A 19,441-nucleotide genomic window follows, 5' to 3' on the forward strand; every position below is an offset into this window, starting at 1 on the left:
ATGATCTAGATGGAGAAGTAGGAGGGAAAGGAACAGCACAGCAACACAAACTAAAGAGAAAAGTATTCACATTCCCAGAATGCTGAACCTGGGAAAGAAGCCCAGCGTCTGTAATGAAGTGCCAAATGAAAGACCTGATTTGAAGCAAACAGGAAAAAGAAGGATGATATCAACTATACTCCTCAACATTTTTGGATTTTTATGTGTTTGTTTTAGCTTGTGATTTTTGAGTTCAGGTGAGTCCTTTTGCAAGTGTTGATTCAAAGAATTGAAGGGAATTGAATGATTATTATATTCTTCTCTTTTTCTTCTTACATTATCTCTCTTGGTGACCTTATCAACTCCCCTGAGCTCAATTATGCAGATGAGTCCTTGATTTACATATACAGCTCTAATCTCTCTCCTGAGCTCTATTCCTCACATCACCAGTTGCCAATTGGATATTTCAAATTGAATGTCTTATAGGTAATTCAAACTTTCCATGTCCAAAACAGAATTCATTGTATTCCCCCCATTTCAAAACTACCACTCCTTTACTTCTCTATTTCTCTCAAAGGTATTATTGAGGTTTACAGACTTAAAGTGCTGAGACCTCAAAATCACAACACTCGAGTCCTGCATAAATGAATTCAACCCAATTCTTCTTTCAGCCAAAGTCAAGGTTTATTAGAACATCTGTCATATTGGCTAGACTCTTAAGGAAACTAAGCATTTGTATCACTACTGCAAGCAGATCAGATATTAAGAATCAGAGTAGGGGCAACTAGGTGGTACGGTGGATAGAGCACCAGCCCTGGATTCAGGAGGACCTGGGTTCAAATCCAGCCTCAGACACATAACGCTTACTAGCTGTGTGACCCTGGGCAAGTCACTTAACTCCAGTGTCTAACCAAAAAAAAAAAAAAGAGTCAGAGCACCTTAATGGAGACAAGATGAATCTTATATGCAGAAAAACTGTGGGAGGGATCCAGTAGTGGCCAAGTAGTCTAGGATGACTGGAGGAGGGGTCTAAGGAGGAATACCAGGGACAAGGACCACATGGCCAAGGGAGTCTAGACAGAATTAAGGATAGGAAGTGACCAGGGGCAATTGGGAGGTAGCAAAACTGAATTGGGAGATTGGGCATAGCCACAATGAAAGGCCAGTTAAGTGGATTACAATCTCAGGCAAATGCCAGAGATTGGGGAAAAGTCCATGGGTTTTCTTTTCTGGGATCTAGATCCCAAAGACATGGTCTTCTCCTTTTAGGGATTCAGATCATGTCCCCATTAGTACCACCATACTTCCAGTCTCTCAATTTTGTAATTTCACTGTCATTCTTGACTTCCCTCTCTCCCTAATTCCACATGTCCTATCTGTCAGAATCTCATAATTATAGAATTTTAGAGGTAGTAGAAACTCAGAAGTCCTTTAATCAGACCCATAACTGACTAACAAGTCCTGCTATAACATTCCTAAGAAGTGGTCATCCTGCAGGCCTCCATTAAATAAAAATCAAATACCTCTCAAGGCAAGTATTTCACTTTTGAAGTAGAGGGCGGGGGAGTGAGTAATGTCTGCTGAGAGAGAGGACTGATGGTTTAAAAATATATCTTGTTTGAGAAAATATGAAATATCTATCTAGGAAAACATCCACACTGTGACTTTGTCTCTATATAAGGGGCAAATCAAATCTCCCTGTTGTATTGCTGATATCTCATGACCCATGAGCCAATCTAATGGTTATAATGCATATGTGTTCACCAGCCTTTGATAAGATTCAATCTATATGCCAAGACAAGGACTTCTTTATTTGGAAGCATTTCAGAGAACCAGAGCTGCTGTGATCTTAACTTTTCCTTCCTCTTCACTTGATCCCTCATCAGTTATACCCAATATATTTCAGTACATTTCACTGGGATATGTAGGTTTTGTTCATATGCTCTCTTTTCATTTGGCTGGGGTTCTGGTGGTAGAGAGCATTTGCTCCTAAATGGTGGGAAATAGACAGGAGAGACTGATTACTTCTCTAATCTGAAAATTAGCACTTCAGACACAGAACAAAAGGTCTGTTACTGTCCATTTTCTGGCAGGCAGCAGAATCTAGTTCAAAAAAGTTTATGACATGGTAAATATGTTTCTCTGCCCCCAGGAAGTTGCTTGAAATAAACCTAGAACATCCAGTATAACTATAACACTTAGAGACAGGATGGTTTTGAAAATCCAATTAGATAATATATGTAAAGTATCTTATAAACCTTCAATTTGTCATCTTTATCATCATTAGAACTATGTCATTCATAGCCAAATGTAGAATTACATCCCCTGATTTGCCTGCCCCAAGACAGATAGAGTGGTATGCAGCTACAAATGTGTAATTTCATATTCCCCCCCACATATACAAACATTCATACATATATAATACATATACACACATACACATACATGCATATACATATGCATACATATGTTTGTGTATTTATGTATATATATGTATACATACAAGCACATGTGTGCATACACACACGTGTGTGTGTGTGTGTGTGTGTGTATAAATCTCTTCCACTAGACTTGATGATGCTTTAAATTATTTTAACTGCAGAAAAAAAAAATCTTTCATTCTTTAATTAGAGATAATTTTTTTAAGTGCAAATACCTGGTTGAGGTAGCACATTGAAACTAGTTCTAGCTTGCTTGTAATAAGTCCATCAATTAAGAAACATAAAAGACTGACGTCAAACCTTGTTTCACTTTGATTAGAGGGAAAGGGGAGGTGTATACAGTTGGGCACCTGGAATGAGGAATGAAGCCAACTGCTCAGTCAAACAAATGCAGGCTGAGGAACTGAAGATAAAATGAAGGTGAGAGTCAGTTCTGTTTACCCATAGATGAATGTAAACTGAAGTTGTTCATGGTGTTACTTTTTCTTGTTCATATATGGCTACGATTGCACATGGCTTTGCTATGAAACATTCGTGAATGTGCATTTGTATATAAATTTATACTTCATTATAAAGTAGCTTTGTTCTTAGATTTGACAGAAGATATGTCTTTATATTTAATGTTTTTGTTTAATAATGCATAGATATGTTAGATATATTTATACGTGTTATATGTTACCCATATATACAATTATATTAATATATCATTAACATGTGATATATAATTGTACTGTGATATATAAGTATATATTAATCATATTATATTAATATATTGCTTGTATATTATACAAAATAGAATAATATAGTATATAATAATATTAACACATTTATATATCATCACCTATAGATGCAATTTCTGTATATGCATCCAGGCAGCCTTGGATGGTAGATGAAAAGCTGACCTTGATAACTGGAAGATGTGGGTTCAAGTCCTGTCTCTTAAACTGGCTATGTGACCCTGGGTGAATCACTTAACCTCTTAGTATATTAGTAGCTCTAAGAAGTGAAGACTATAAATTGCAGAGAAATTGTTGTCTTAGATTGGTATAGGAAGTTCTCTCACCAGGTAGTTACTGATATTAAGGAAATAACAAGCCCCTAACCACTATGAATACAAATAACTACCATCCAAGTTGATTTAGTGTTATTGTGCACTTCTTTAGTCCCTACAAAATCTGAAGAATAAAGTATTTTGTCTATAGCTTGCTAGGTAATGGGATAGCTTAAGAGGCTTGATAAAACACTTCAGAGACACATGGTGCAGAACTGGTTCAGGAATCAGGATTATAATGGACCCGGGGAAGAATCTGCTTTTGTCCCTACTTCCTTTGGTGATTCTATACTACACTCATACAGACTAATCTCAAGAGTATAAAGGGAAAGGGAACTACAAAGAAATAACATATCCCATGGGAAGTTTAATTCTTCTCTTAAAAATGTTTTAAAGTTATTTTAAAGACTAGAAAGGACTGGAAACCTGGCATCAAAGATTGTGATACAGAATATATTTCCCCAAGATTCTCCAGAGAAAAAGTGGTTAACGTTACCAGTATTAGGAGCCAGGATTTCCCCGCTTTACCAGCAAAAAGTAGCTATGTGTATTGGTTCAATAATTTTAGTACCAAGTTAATTTATTCTAATACCATTTATTACTTCAATATTTCAGGGACTTATGATATTACCTATCTGGCCTACTTTCTTCATTGAAAGAGGTCATTGTGATGTCAAAGATGGTTTGGACAAATTACTAAGGCTGATAATATGCACTAACTGCTGATTAACTCTGCTAATAATCCTCTATGAACTTAGCTCTTCTTCCAGACATGCTTAATCCTAGAAAATTGCTTCAGTCTTAGAATTCACACCTCTGAGGTACCCTCTTCCTTTGTAGACCCTCCTTCCAAAAGGATGGCTCTTACTTTGGATGGGGGTGAGATGGAGAAAGGGAAACTACTTAAAAATTACTTATTTAATGTATTTTATTTACTTAAGTAAATATTTCCCAATTATATTTTAAAATATTTTAACATACTTTTAAATTTTTTTCAGTTTCAAATTCTCTCCCTCCAACTGACCTCTCATCCCATCTTGAGAAGACAAGTAATATGATATTGGTTATGTATGTAAAGTCATACAAAACATTTCCATATTAGCCACATTGCAAAAGAAATCATGCAGAAAAAAAAAAGGAAAAATAAAGTGAAAAAAAGTATGCTTCAATCTGCACTCATTGTTCTTCAGTTCTCTCTCTGGAGGTAGATAGCATTTTTCATCATGGGACCAATGGAATTGTCTTGAATCATTGTCTTGATCAGATTAGACAAGACTTTCACAGTTTATCATCATTACAACATTTCTGTTACTATGTACGATCTTCTGGTTCTGCTCACTTCACTTTTCATCAACTCATATAAGACTTCTGGGTTTTTATTCTGAAACCATCTTGCTCATCATTTCTTATGTCATTATAGTATTCCGTCATAAACATATACCACAACTTGTTTAGCCATTCCCCAATTGCTGGGCACACCCATAATTTTCCAATTTCCTTAAAAGAGCAGCTATAAATACTATTGTATAAATATATCTGTTTCCCTTTTCTTTGATCTTTTTGGGATACAGATTTGCTTAATCAAAGGGTAGGTATAGTTTTATAGCCTTTTGGGCATAGTTCCAAATTGCTGTCCAGAATAGCTTAACTAATTCACAACTCCAACAGTGCATTACTGTCTCGATTTTTTTTTTTACTTCTACTTCAGGATTTGTCATTTTCCTTTTCTGTCATGTCAGCCAGTTGGATAATTGTGAAGCAGTATCTCACAGCTGTTTGAATTTCCATTTCTCTAATCAATGGTGATTTAGAACATATTTCATGTTATTATTGATATTTTTGATTTCTTCTGAAAACTGTTCATGTCCTTTGAATATTTATCAGTTGGGAAATGGCTCATACTTTTTTTTTTTTAATTTGGCTTAGTCACCTATATATTTGAGAAATGAGGTCTGTATCAGAGAAATTTTCTTTAATTTTTCCCCCCAATTTCTTGTTTTCCTTCCAATTTTGACTACATTAGCTTTGTGCAAATAGATTTTAATTTTATGTAAAAATTATCCATTTTGCTTCCCATGGTCCTCTCTCTCTTGTTTGGTCATAAAAATCTTCCCTTATCCATAGAGCTGACAGGTAAATTATTCCATGCTCCCCTAATTTACTTATATTATCCTATATGTCTAAATAGTTTATCCATTTTGAACTTATTTTGGCATGTGGTTTGAGATGTTGGTCTATGCCTAGTTTCTGCCAAACTGCTTTCTGGTTTTCCCAGCAATTTTTCTCTCACATGGTGAGTTCTTTGCCCAAAAGTTGGATCTTTGGGTTTAATCAAGCACTATATTTCTATGGCCATTTACTACTGTGTATTGTATTCCATTGGTCTACCACTCTATTTCTTAGCCAGTACCATACTGTTTTCATTATTACTGTTTTGTAATATAGTTTTAAATCTAGTATTGCCCCCTTCGCATTTTTTCATTGATATTCTTGACCTTTTGTTATTCAGGATGAACTTATTACTTTTTTTTCTAGCCCTATGAAATAATTTGTCAGTATTTTTATTAGTATGGCTCTGAATAAGTAAATTAACTTGGACATAAGTTTCATTTTTATTATATTGGCGTGACCTACTCTTTAGCAGTTAATATTTCTCCAATTGTTTAGATCTATCTTTATTTGTGTGAAAAGTGTTTTGTAACTGAGTTCATATAGTCCCTGGGTTGGACTTAACAAATAGTGTCCCAAGTATTTTATATTGTCTGCAGTTATTTTAAATTGATTTTTTCTTTCTATCTCTTCCTACTGGATTTTACTGGTAATATATAGAAATACTGATGTATTATATGGGCTTATTTTATAGCCTGCAACTTTGCTAAAGATGTTAATTGTTTAAACTGATTCTTCAGTTAATTCTCTAGGGTCCTCAAAATATACAATCATATCATCTGCAAAGAGTAATAGTTGTGTTTTTTTCATTGCCTATTTTTATTCATTCTTTTTTCTTGTTTTATTGCTTTAGTTAGCATTTCTAATATGATGTTGAATAATTGTGGTGATAACTGTCATCCTTGCTACACCCTTGATTTTACAAGGAAGGCTTCTAGTTTATCCCCATTACAGATAATGCTTGCTCTTGGTTTTAGATAGATACTCAACTTATTCCTATGCCTTCAAGTGGAGTAGATGTTGTATTTTGTCAAAAAGCTTTTTCTACATCTATTGATATTTTCATATGATTTTTACTGTTTAAAGATGGTTCTTCCCATAATGTCCATTAAAGAAGAACTCCAAGGCCAGCTATTTCTTCCTTTCTCAAAAGGTTGAACTACAGATTTCTCCATCATGTCCCATAGGCTACTGCTACCTCTTCCCTCTTCCTTTTTGGCTTCCTTTTATGGGTTGCCTTCCCCTATCAGAATACAAGCTATATAATAGCAGAGGCTAAATTTCTTTATGTTTGCATTTGTCCTCCTAGCACTTAGCACAGTGCCTGACACATAATAAGCACTTAATAAATGCATGTTGACTGACTGACTGAGCAACATATTCTCCAGGCCTCAATCCAAAGACGTTCCAACTTATTGGATGTCAGAGGTTTTGTTCCACTGGCATGGGCTTCAATAACCCAGGGGTCCGCAGTCTGTGATAAATCTTAGCAAGGGAATTCTAATTTAATACTGAATATAAAGCTGGGTGGTCAGAGCTTCCTCATGTGCATTCAGTATGGACTAATTTTAAGTCTTTCAAAGCATACACTGATATCCAGGATCAATAGAATTCATAATGGTAATATTATTCTTAAGACATTTCTTTCTTTTTAAAATAAACTTTGTGGATAATTTATGCTTTCATATTCCCTATATTCTCTCATGTATTCATTCCTACCTTATCAATCCCAAAGAGTCATCATTTATTACAAAGAATAAGAAAGAAGAAAATCAAAATAGTTCAGCAAAACTAGCATATTGAAGAAATCTAATACTATATAGAGTCATTCACTCTCATAGTCCCTTTGTTTAAAGAAGCATTGAGAGGTTCCTTTTCACAGATTTTGGGTCAAACTTATCCATTACTATTTCACAGCATTCAAGCTAAATGATTTTGTTCTTGGTCTTCCCATTCGTATTGTTGTAAGCATTGAGTATTTTTTTCCCTGGTTCTGATTAACCTTGCATCAATTTTCTTCCCATGTTTCTCCATGCCCATCATTCCCTAAAGCACAGTAATATTCCATTATATTCATGCAGAGATTTGTTTTTACAATTCCCCAACTGATAAGCATCTACTTATTTCCAGTTCATTTCCACTATCAAGATTGCTGTTGAGTATGTTTTTGTGTTCGTTCATTTTTTAATGTGTATGAGACCATTCATTTTGTAAATTACCTGCTTGGTAACAATAGTGTGGCATCTCTGGGTATGGATATTTATTTACTTTTTTCATAATTCCAAATTTGTTTTCAGAATTGTTGGACCAATTCTTAGCTCCTCCAACAATGAAACAGTGTGGCCAGTTTTGAAGAGTCCCATCTTTTGTCATATTTACAAATTTTCTGGGTGTGAAGTGAAACCTTGGCATTGTTTCATCTCTCTTATTGTCAGGAATTTGGAAAAAATGTTGATATGGTTAATACTTTACAATTCTTTTGAGGAAATTTGTTCTTTTTTTAACCATGCATCTGCTGGGAAATAGCTTTTGTTACTTTTCTATATATTTTGGTTAGCAGACCTTTATCAGAGATGTTTGATACAAAGACTGTTTCCCTCTTAAAAACTTCCCTTCTTATGCTAGTATCTTAGTCACTTTAATTTTGTTTATGCAAAATTGTTATCTATTTTATTATTTTCCTTGTACGTATTCATTACTTGGTTAAGAAATAACCCCATAGACATAACTGTGAAAGATATCTTATTTGATTTAATTTTTTAATGTGATATTAAAGTTATATATCCATTTTAAGTTTATTGTAGGATATGGTATAAACTGTTAGTCTTAAATTGATTTCTGCCAGATTGCTTTCCAGTTTTCCAAGTAATTCTTTTCAAACAAGGAGTTGTTTCCTAGGTTATTTAAATTTGAAGCTTTATAAAACACTGGGTTTTGAGTTCAATTATTGCAGATAATTATTGTGGATTCTTTGACTCCTTCTGTTCTTGAACAGGATTTTGAGCATAAATAAAATTTGTGTGTGTAGGGAAACCACCAATGAGTTACTTCACGAAGTTAGAAACATCCAAATGGTTTTCTCCTTTACCCCAAATGTGAAGTGAAGGTCTTCTTTTTTTTTTTTCTCCTTGAACCTGGAAGACATATATTTTCTAGTATTAAGTGTATGATTGAGCTTTTTGTTAATGCATTTTTAAAAAATGTTAACAGAACTCCTTTTATTTTTTATGGAGTTTTAGTGAGACCTTACCTAATAAATAACCAATTTTGCTTTGGAAAGTACCTGTCTGAATTGAAATTTCCATCTCAAGAAGGATCCAAGTTGAATCCCACTTTATATGTAATGTTAAAGCAAAATCAGAAATGGTCATATTGGGTTTAACTGTGTAATTTTATTATCTTAATGCTTTCTTGACCAAATGCTTAGAAAAGATTGCCTAAAGTAATCTGTATTGTATATAGTATGAAGTTGTATGATCAGGGTCCTATTCAACAGGGTAGCATTCTGCCTGAGATCCAACCAAGATGACATTCCAGTTACTCCCCAGAGCATAATAGAGCCATTGCTATCCCATCTAAACAAGATGCCATGCACAAGGAAAGGAAGGTCTTATCAGCAACAACCCAGCAGGCTGGGCCATTGGCATGGATTGTTTTACTATGGCAGTCACAAACAATAGAAGCAGGCACAGAAACATCTTTCTTATCCAGTCATTGACACAGAGGGATGCTGCAGAACTCAAAGCTCTCAGAGAAAGAAAAGGAAAGAGAAAAGGGCTTTCATAGGAGCTGACAACAATGCCTTTTAAATAGGAAAACTTGGTAATCTCATCTGACATTTTTTTAATTAAAAAGTTGTTTCTCTTGAAACACACAGCAAAACCAGCAGACTTATAAGACAATGCTGGAATGAAAAAGGATTCCCTCATATTCGAAATGACATCACACAGCAAGATAGCACTCATGTTGAAGCCTGGGGCCTTCTTTGGGCAAGAATCATAGAGTAACAGGAAAGCATTGTGAAAGTGTATCATTAAAAATAACATGGAAAGGCATTACCTGAGATGTGGAGGCATAGTTAGTGTTAGAAAGGATCTTAGAGGTCCTCTACTCCATTCTGCTAATAGAGGACAGGCATCCTTTCCAGTGTTGAGAGATCATCCCACTTGCCACAAAGCCTTTTAATGGGTCTAGTTTAAGAGATATTAAAAGATATTAAAATGCTATTAAAAGATGTCAAGGATCTTAGTCTTCTATAAAGGCATTAGAAAGACAAGGAGATAGACAAGGATGGAAGAGAAAAAGAAAAATGAGTATGACAGCAATGTAAGAAATAAGAAAACTGAAGGAAAACAATATTCCAGATAATAGGCTTATAGATTCAAAATTGGAAAGGACTTCAGAGGTTACCCCATCTTATGTCCCTTATTTTATGAATGAGAAAACTGAGTCACATAAAGATTATGTGGTTTGTCTAAGGTCACATTGATAATACAGGTAACAAATGGCACATAAGCATTTTGAACCCATGTCCTCTGATGTTAGCATTCTTTCCACCATACCATGCTGCTTCCCAAGAGATATTTCAGAGATACTTAAAGGAGGTGAGGGAGGACAAGGAGTTATACAGAGACAGCACAATGGAGATGAAAATCTTATGAGCACTGTGATACTTTATTTATTTGTTCATTTCCTTCTGATTTGTTGCTAAGCTTATAAGTCTACAAAGACTCCCATATTAATTATGAGGAGAACACCTCATCTATGTTTATCTCCTACTTTTTGAGCTAGCTGACATCCCTCTGCCTAAGCAGCTTCCTGTATCAGAGGCTAAGTGGTCTCTAGTCTTTCTCTTCATTTTTCACCCCATTATATTCCTTCAAAGTTCTACGTTCTTCCTTTCCTAAGCCTCTCTTGCTATTTTTGTGCCTAAGGCCTCTGAACATTTATGCAGCTGAAGAGAGCCAATGTAAAGAAGAGGATAGTTCATGCAGAGAGCCTGAGGCAAAATTTAATCTTCTAGCATGACACAAAAAACCTTTACATGCTACGTTACAGAGCGTGGCAAGAAACATGGACAGGAGAAATGGGTTTTCTGGAGTGAGTGGAAACTAAAACAGTATGTTAAGAGAATGATGATATTTATTGATAACATTTTAAAACCCATCAGGCCCACCAGGGGTTGCATTATCTCCTTCCTGTGATCACAGCAGAGCAAATGATGGAGATGATCTGACATTCCTTATTGTGATCCAATAATATTTAAGAATACCTCTAAGACATAAGGAGGTTCATTTATTACTCTTGACTGAAAATAATACAAAACAATCCAAGATTACACACAAACACACATACATATGTATGTATGTATAGGCGTTTTGTGTGTATATACATGCATACACACATATGTGTGTAGGTATATATGTATATATGTATGTATGTATATATATATATATATATAATTCACACATACATCTGTCACAGATACATATGCATATATATGTATACATGTGTGTATATATTAGGGTGTTTGTATTATATGTGTGTGAATGCTATGTATATAATATATCATCACACATATTGCATACCTATATCTGTGTATATATCTTCATATATGTATATACAGATATATAATTATTTAAATATCTTATATGTGTGTCACAGATATATGTATATATACATGCTTATGTATATGTATATAAATATGTGTGTATGTTTGTGTGTACAGTTGTTATAAGCAGATATAAGCAAAAAAGATGAATATGTATATATGTATATGCATATAGATAGATACCTATATGTATATTTTTCATATTTCTGTGTGTATATGTATGTATGTTTGTTACAGATAGATTCACATTTATTTCTGTAAGCATATATGGATATATTAGAGATATACATCCGTTTGTGTGAGTCACATGCCCACAGGGTTTCAAAACTCCGTATGGTTTTAAGCATAAACTTAAAGTAGTTTAACTGTAACTATAAATTGAAGTAAAAATATAAATGCACAGTGGTTTAAAAAGTTTAAACCGTGTGTGTGTGTGTGTGTGTGTGTGTGTGTGTGTGTGTGTAGTTTTAAGTTTTTAAGTATACCTACACATACATACAATTTAATTTATATATTTGTCCTTCAGTAGAGAGGAAAATAAAAAAACAGAGCTTTAGAATAAGAAAGAACCTTAAAGATCATCAAGTCACTGAGGAATCCTTTAATTATAATCCAGAGAAATGATCATTTTTCTCTATTTTTATTTCTCTAGTAAAGGGGATCTCACTACCCTTTAGGAAGCCTATTATATTCTCTTCAATAGATTGAGGATAATATAATTATTTTGAAAGTTTTTTTTAATTTAATCTGTTATTTCTGTGAAATTGAGTTGCTCTTATAAAGAAACCAAATACACACACACACACACACACACACACACACACACAGCCAACAACAAAAACAATGTCCAGCAAAAAGGAAGACAAATTAAAAAGCTATTATGATGTTCCTAAGGAAAAGGGGAAAGGTAATCTCTTTCCCTGATCTCCAAGGTCTTAAGATCTCATATCAACAAATAGGAATTGGAATAATGAGGAAAAAACCAATAGGTTTTATAGATTTTCATATTGTATAGAGTTGAAAGGAACTTCAGAGACCATCTAGTCAAACTACTCTATTTTATACATTAAGAAACTTGACTTGGCCAGGGATATTTAACTGGTGTCAAAGGAGAAATTAAAATCAGGATTTCTGCTGATTCCAAATTCAGTGTTCTTTCCTCTGAAGAGCTAATTTTACAAAGGTAAGTGCCTGTGATGCAACTCCAGTGGATACAACACTACGTCCTATATTAACCATTTTTCACTGATTCTATTTATAAGAATATTTTTGTTATAATTATTGTATCCTTGAAGTTCAAAATCTCTCTATTCTTGCGCCATTGGCCCATCTTCCCTGCCTTCATTGTATTTCCAGAAATGTGATGCTTCTCTTAAGCAAATACTTTCACCATCCTTAATTCATTATTGTGTTATAACATTTGGGGGGGGGTACCAACTATCTCTTTCCTAGTGCTGTGTTAACATTTGTCTTCTAAAGAGTGATGAAATTCTATTAAGGATTCTGCAGAAGCAAGCTATGTTCTGCACAGAAGGAAAAAAGTGGTTTTCCATCTGGAATATCTCTTACAGCTTCCCTACTTTTTCAAGATCTAGATGCTCCCTACAGTATCCTCCTGTTTCATGGTTTTCTTTTTTCTTTTCTTTTCTTTTTTTTTTTATTTCTTTTGTTTTAGGAAATATGATGTAAGCTTTGGCAGCTGGTGCATTATACTGTATGGAGGCTTTTGTCTCACTGGGATACTGTGTTCATTTGATGAAAGATCATGGGGCCACCATGGTTAATCAGTCTTTACATTCATATAGAATTGGGTGCTAAAACATGGAGACTGGTAGAGTTTAGTCCCTCTAGGCATAAACTGTAGTGACATCACAAAATCTCAATCCCTTCAATCAAGTAACAAATAGTTGAGTTCCTATTGTATGCCTTGGACTAGATGACTTCATGGAAACTGAGTTGGAAGAGACCTCAGAGATCATCTAATCCCATTCACACCTGAGCAGAATCCCTACTACAACATATATAACAAGTGGTCATTTAGCCTTCCCTTGAAGACTTCCAAAGAAAAGGAACTCACTAACTCCCAAGGCAGCCCATTCTACTTTTCATAGTCTAAGTTCTTCAACACATCAAGCTTGGCTGCCTTTTTGCCAATTCCACCCAGTTGGTCTTAACCTTCTGGGTTGAAGAAGAATGTAATCCTTGTTTCACATGACAACTCTTTATCTGCTTGGAGATAAGTATTATGTCCCCTGAGGCTTCTTTATCCATTCTAACCATCTCCAGTAATTTCAGGCAAATCATATCTAGTATTATCTCAAAGAAGGTCCTTCACTCTTCTGTTTGACCTCTTGTGAATGCTTACTAGCACATCACTGTAGTACTCAGAATATCATATTCTTGGTTTGGTTTGACCAGTTCAGAGAACAGTAGGACTATTATCACTTCTTTTCTTGAGCACTGTTTTTCCCACTCAAGCTTAGGACGACATTAGCTTTTTTCAATGATCATGTCACACTGCTTACTTCCTTGATTTAGGTGCCCTTGTCCTTAATACATAACCCAGAAAAATAATGGCTGGCATTTACATGGCATTTTAAGGCTTATATAATTATTTATATTATCTGATTTTGCTCCTAATATCAATACTAAAAGGTAGGTTCTATAATTATTCCTGTCATCATTTTACAGATTAAGAAACCAAAACCCAGAAGGTTAATTGACTTGTCCATGGCTATACAGCTAGTAAATCTCAGAGGTAGAATTAAAACACATTTGATCTGATTTTCAGTTCATTGCTCTTTATAATACATAAGGGTTTCTTAACCTTGGGTCCAAGAACCCCCAAGTGGTCTGTGGATAGGTTTCAAGGTATCCTTGAATTTTGATCAGAAAAAATTACATGTTCATTTTCATTAACCTCTGATTTAGAAAATTTATCATTTCTTTTGATTATGAATTTTAAAAAAATTCTGAGAAGGGATCCATAGGCTTCATCAGATTGCCACAGAGGTCTATGATATGGAAAAAAAAAAACAACTACAACAACATAAGGAACTCCGATGACTACACATATCAAGATGCCTCTAAACATAAAAAAAAATTCTCTCTCCATTATTTTATACCATTTTGTAGTGAAATCAGTGTTAATGATGGAGATGCCTTTTAACAGAGAAATATATGAATATTGTAACAGACCTGAGAAGGACAAAGAGAAGTTTGCTCTGGGCACAAATCAGTTAAGACACCTGTCCTTGTTTCCTTGCAAAGTACCTTCTTTTCCCTTGATCTTGCAATCCTTCCAATTATGTCAGGAAAGAGGTCCACCAGGTGCTATCCTCACACCATCTGTAAGTCTTAGAGTTTTTGATTGTCTTCACCTGAAGAAGGCTGTTATGACAGTGTGTCGAGTCTTACTGACAGAAAGCAGCTCAGCAGAAAGATGGCAGAAGCTGGGGCAGAATGAGGAAATGGAAGAGGATGGAAGCCATAATTGATAATTGGGTAAATGTGAGAAACTCAGAATTTCTACCCTAACTTCTTCAATCCAGAATTTCCTATATACAAAAAATAGCAACTATCAACCTTATTAGGTTTACTTGATTAAGCAAATATACACTTTTTTTGTCCAAAAATCAGAATTCTACCAATCTCTCCATTCAAAGCCTGCAGCTAAAGCTGCAGTCAGTTTTAGTACTTTTCCACTATTTCTCACCTCAGCCAAATGTAGCTGCTGTAATCCACATTTCCCTAGATAATGACTAGTAATCTAGTAGTTTTGCTACCATTCTGGTAAATCTTTCCAGAGAGTAGATAGTTGGTGTCATTTTCCATGAAGAAGTCTCTATGGCCATCTGTTCCCCTGGGCATTGATATTCAAGGTGACATTAGTCCCCTCTATTGATGTACCTGTGGAGGGACCAAAAGGAAACAAAATATAAATTCTATGAGGGCAAGGACTAAGTCATGAGAGGATTTAAGATCCTTAGAAACCAATTTACAAACAGGCACAAATTTATATAGGGCAAACAGAGTACTGTATTAAATGCAGACAGGCTATATTGAGTAAAGGAAGAATGAGAGTCAGTGGGGTTAATTGGGGAAGTAGGTGAATTTTAGGAGTATTTTAAAAGAGAGAAAACGTAAGGAATGGTAGGAAAAAGAGTAAAAGATTTTCCAGACACATTCTCAAGCCTATAAGAAGAAGAATCTGCCCTATCAGTGGAGGAAACAACCTTCAGTTAGGGTTTGATTTTTGTTTGTTTCTTTTTTGTTTTGCCAAAAAAAAAAAAACCTATTCTAATGACTAGTGTAAAAGCAATTCCTTTCCTTCTAGCCTTTAATTTATTATTTGTATAGTTTCATATTTGCAAAATGTATAACCTTGAACAAATCACATAATCCATCTGTTTCACTTGTCCCATATATAAAATGGGAAATAACAACACTTCCTTTCAGTGCACCTGGCACAAAGGAGATCAAACTTTTTTATACACATCAATTCTCAACACATTGCTGTAAGGTGACTAGAAGGTAGGTGTTAATTTTCATGAGACTATATAAGGAGAACCATGATAGAAAAGAACCGTAGGAAGTGAAAAGTAGCCTATGTAAGCTAGGTAAGGCAACAAGCATAATGCTTACATATCATATGGAGTATACAAATGAATCACAGACTTCTAAGCCAGAAACATTTGGAAACATACATTTTAAATTTTAGGGAGTATAAGAAAACATCTGAAGAGAAACTCTTAAAGGCTCACACTATTGATTGAAAAGCTAGGAGCAATTGTGAATCTAGAAGCAGCACAGGATAACAGAGACTAGGATTTAAAAAGACTGAATTTCTCTGACAATCATGTATGAATTTGAGAAAGTCACTTGATCTCTATTATCCTTCATTTCTTATCATTTAAAATGAGCAATGATTTTTGTGCATATGTGTGTGGGGAGGTGGGTATAGGTGTGTGTAGGTGCAAGAAACTGGAAGGAAAATTGATATCCATTGATGGGGGAATGGCTGAACAAACTGAGGCATATGAATGCAATGAAACAATATGGCACAATAAGAAAGCATAGCTATGAGTAATTCAGGGAAACTTGCGAACACCTGCATGAATTGACTCAGTGTGAAGTAAGTAAAACCAGAGAGAAATACACACATTTTAAATTGAAAAAAAAAACCTACTGAAGGGGAACCCAAATAAATAATTGGAAGGGCCATGCCTCTGTTGAGAAAACAAAAGATGAAGACTCCCCTACACCCCAGTAGAAAAGTAAGGGACTATGGGAAAATAATGTTGTGCATGCTGTCAGACACTGACCCTCACCATATAGTGAGGAAATCATATTTTAGTCAGGTCTTTCATCATCAAAAAAGAAAGAATACCAACCATGCCTGGGCCTCACCAAAGTATTAGGAGAATTGAAATTTCAAAAATTATTGTTTTTGCTGAGACTTCTTCTTCCTTGGAAAAAAAAAAGAAACTTATCTTAGACAACAACAATAAACATTTATATGGTGCTTTAAGTTTTATAAACTGATCTACAAATATCTCATTTTATCCTCATTACAACACTGGGAGGAAGGTGCTATTATTATCTCCTTCTTTTACAGATGAGGAAGCTAAGGCATATAGGGTAAGTGAGTTACCCAGGATCATACAGCTAAGTTTCTAGACTGGAATTCCAACTTATGCCTTCTTGATTCCAGGCCCAAGCTCTATCTACTTAGCCACCTAACTGCCTATGTGGAACAAGTAGAACAGAAAGGCATACTAATTATCTTTCTGTTCAGAGAAAAAGCTTATTTTTACATAATTACGTCCAGAGGTTTAGATTTCCACAAAATACTTAGAAGTAGTCATGGTTCAAGGTGAAATGAGACAGCTAGGTGTATGGATGAATGGGGGTCCTGTTATAATCAAGGAAATCAGCTGAGTATCATAGTGTAATAGAAATAATGCTGAGTTCAAAGTTAGAAAACCTGCCAAAATAATACTTGTAAGACCGACTTTCTCAGAGGTGCTGTGAAGAAAACTCTTTGTAACCTATTGAGTATCATATACTCAATTCAGAGTCACACTGTGTAACTTACATTATTAAATGCCCACTGAGTATTCTGCACTGTGCTAGACACCATGTGTAACCAAGGAAATAAAAGAATGCTCCCTACCCAAGAACACCTTATTATCTAGTTGGGAAGGTGCCTTTCACATGATAAACAATGGTAGCTCTCCAGTTAACTTCCATTTCCCATCCTTTCTCCCCATCACTACATATTGATTTGAAAGGAAGATGTTAGCTTTGACCAATATTCATTCTTTGATTCTGCAAAGAAGACAAAGGATAGAATTCAAAGGAGGAGTGAAAGTTGTATGCTGTCAAAATATGTTATGTTAGGGAAGGGAAATACAGAGATTATCTTTTGTGAATTTGGGGGGTGGCAGGTTTATTGGTTTGAACTATTATGGCTTTTGGAATAATAGAAACACTTGTAGCAGTTTTTAATTTTCATCTTTGTGCCTTGGGGAAGGCAGAAGGGGAAGTTAAATAGCAAATGATTAAAAAGGATTGAAGGTTCAACACCTTCCAATTCCCCATATAATCAAGAGTTTCCTGATTGACTAAGAGGGAAGCTGAGACAAGCTTAAACCAGAGAACTAAATAAATCTTAAAAACAGAATGGCAGTTTTCTGTGTATAGATGCCATTTTGTAGGAATCACTGGGGAACTGGATGAAATGAGAAGGGGTTTCTTGCATATACAGAGACTAGCTATGACCATGGAGTTATAGTGAGATAGAATAGTATAGAAGTAACACAAACTATAAGACTAACTAGGTTTATTTTATTCACAGTTCTGCTATGAATTATCAATGCCATTTTGTATTTCCTCCCCCTATTCCCAAAATTATATTTTCGTATCTGTCATACATAAGTACTACATTCACATAGTTGGGTCTGTGTGGTAGTCAGGGACAAAAAGAGAAAGAGCTGGAATCCAGCATCTTGTTGTGGTGATATCAGTGGAATGGAGAAATATACATAGGAATGAGTTATGACAGTTCTCTAAACCAAGTGAATGATGTAAGCCTGAACCTAACCAAAGAACATCAAAAGGCAGATACCTTTTTGGAGGGGTTCTTTTATCAGGCAAAGATTAGAAAGTAGGGGAAGGTGATTTCCATGAAAAGTATAAATGTTTAAACTCAGTTTCCCTTTATCCCAAGAAAATAGCTTAATATACAACAAAAGAATAACAAAAGGCAGGAAAGTGAGAGAAACCCAAAGGTAAAGACTTCCCAAAAAATTTTAAACAAAAACAGAAAAATAAAAAAACAGAAGATCAAAAATAAATCAGTAAACAAAAACAGGACCCAATATGATGAATAAATATGGGGTAGAAAGAAGTGAGAAGAAATCTCTAGAAGAAATGATTCACACATACTAACACTAAAATTAAAATAAAATTATGATAAAAATACTCATAATGTTTGTGAGGTGTAATACAAAAAGTAAATGTAAAAAGAAGGAAATAGCTGTCTTAAAGAAAAAATTAAAAAAAAACAATGGAGAATCAACAGTTTAGAATGAAAAGTGAAAATCTTAAACAAACAGTAGGTACTATGAAAATAAATATTAATGGAAAGTGAAAAAATGTGAAGAGCTCCAGGGGTACCTGTAAACCTTGAATATAGAGTTTGGCGTGACAATTTGAGAATCCCAGAATAACAAAGAAATATTATAAACAAAGAACCTTGATGCTACATTTAATGAAGAGATATTTGAAAATTGCCTGAAAAATTAGAGGACAAAATACAGATCAATAGAACTCAAAATTTGATTTCAGAAAGGAAGCCTAGAGTTAGTTCACCTAAAAATTCAGTAGCCAGATTCTGGAGCTTTAGTATCAAAGACAAAGTCATGCAACCTGACAAAGACATGAATTTCATGAATTTAGGAATATCAGTTTAAATCATATAGGACTATTCATGAATGATGAGAAATAAGGTGTAGGGGAGGATGACTGGAATAGTTTATAGCAAAAGAGCAAAAGAAAACATCTTGCAGCAAAAGATCACAGCATTATATACCTAGATCAGGAAAAGACCTTGGAGGTCAACGGGTTCAAATTTCTTATTTTGCATATGAACACTTCTTCTTATTGTGTCCAAAATACTTTATCCAA

The 19,441-nt window shown here is 34.6% G+C and overlaps 1 long non-coding RNA gene across 1 annotated transcript; it reads right to left on the reverse strand.

The window, feature by feature from the left end:
* Positions 1 to 14,530: 14,530 nt before the first annotated feature.
* Positions 14,531 to 16,705, reverse strand: LOC110208243 (uncharacterized). Its single transcript, XR_002324440.2, has 3 exons — positions 16,661 to 16,705; positions 14,967 to 15,160; positions 14,531 to 14,703 (listed from the first exon to the last, which is right to left on the reverse strand). It is a non-coding gene; the product is annotated as an uncharacterized LOC110208243 (long non-coding RNA).
* Positions 16,706 to 19,441: the final 2,736 nt, after the last annotated feature.

Source organism: Phascolarctos cinereus, unplaced genomic scaffold (genome assembly GCF_003287225.1).
Source record: "Phascolarctos cinereus isolate Bilbo 61053 unplaced genomic scaffold, phaCin_HiC Scaffold_726;HRSCAF=1367, whole genome shotgun sequence".
Lineage (NCBI taxonomy): Eukaryota > Metazoa > Chordata > Mammalia > Diprotodontia > Phascolarctidae > Phascolarctos > Phascolarctos cinereus.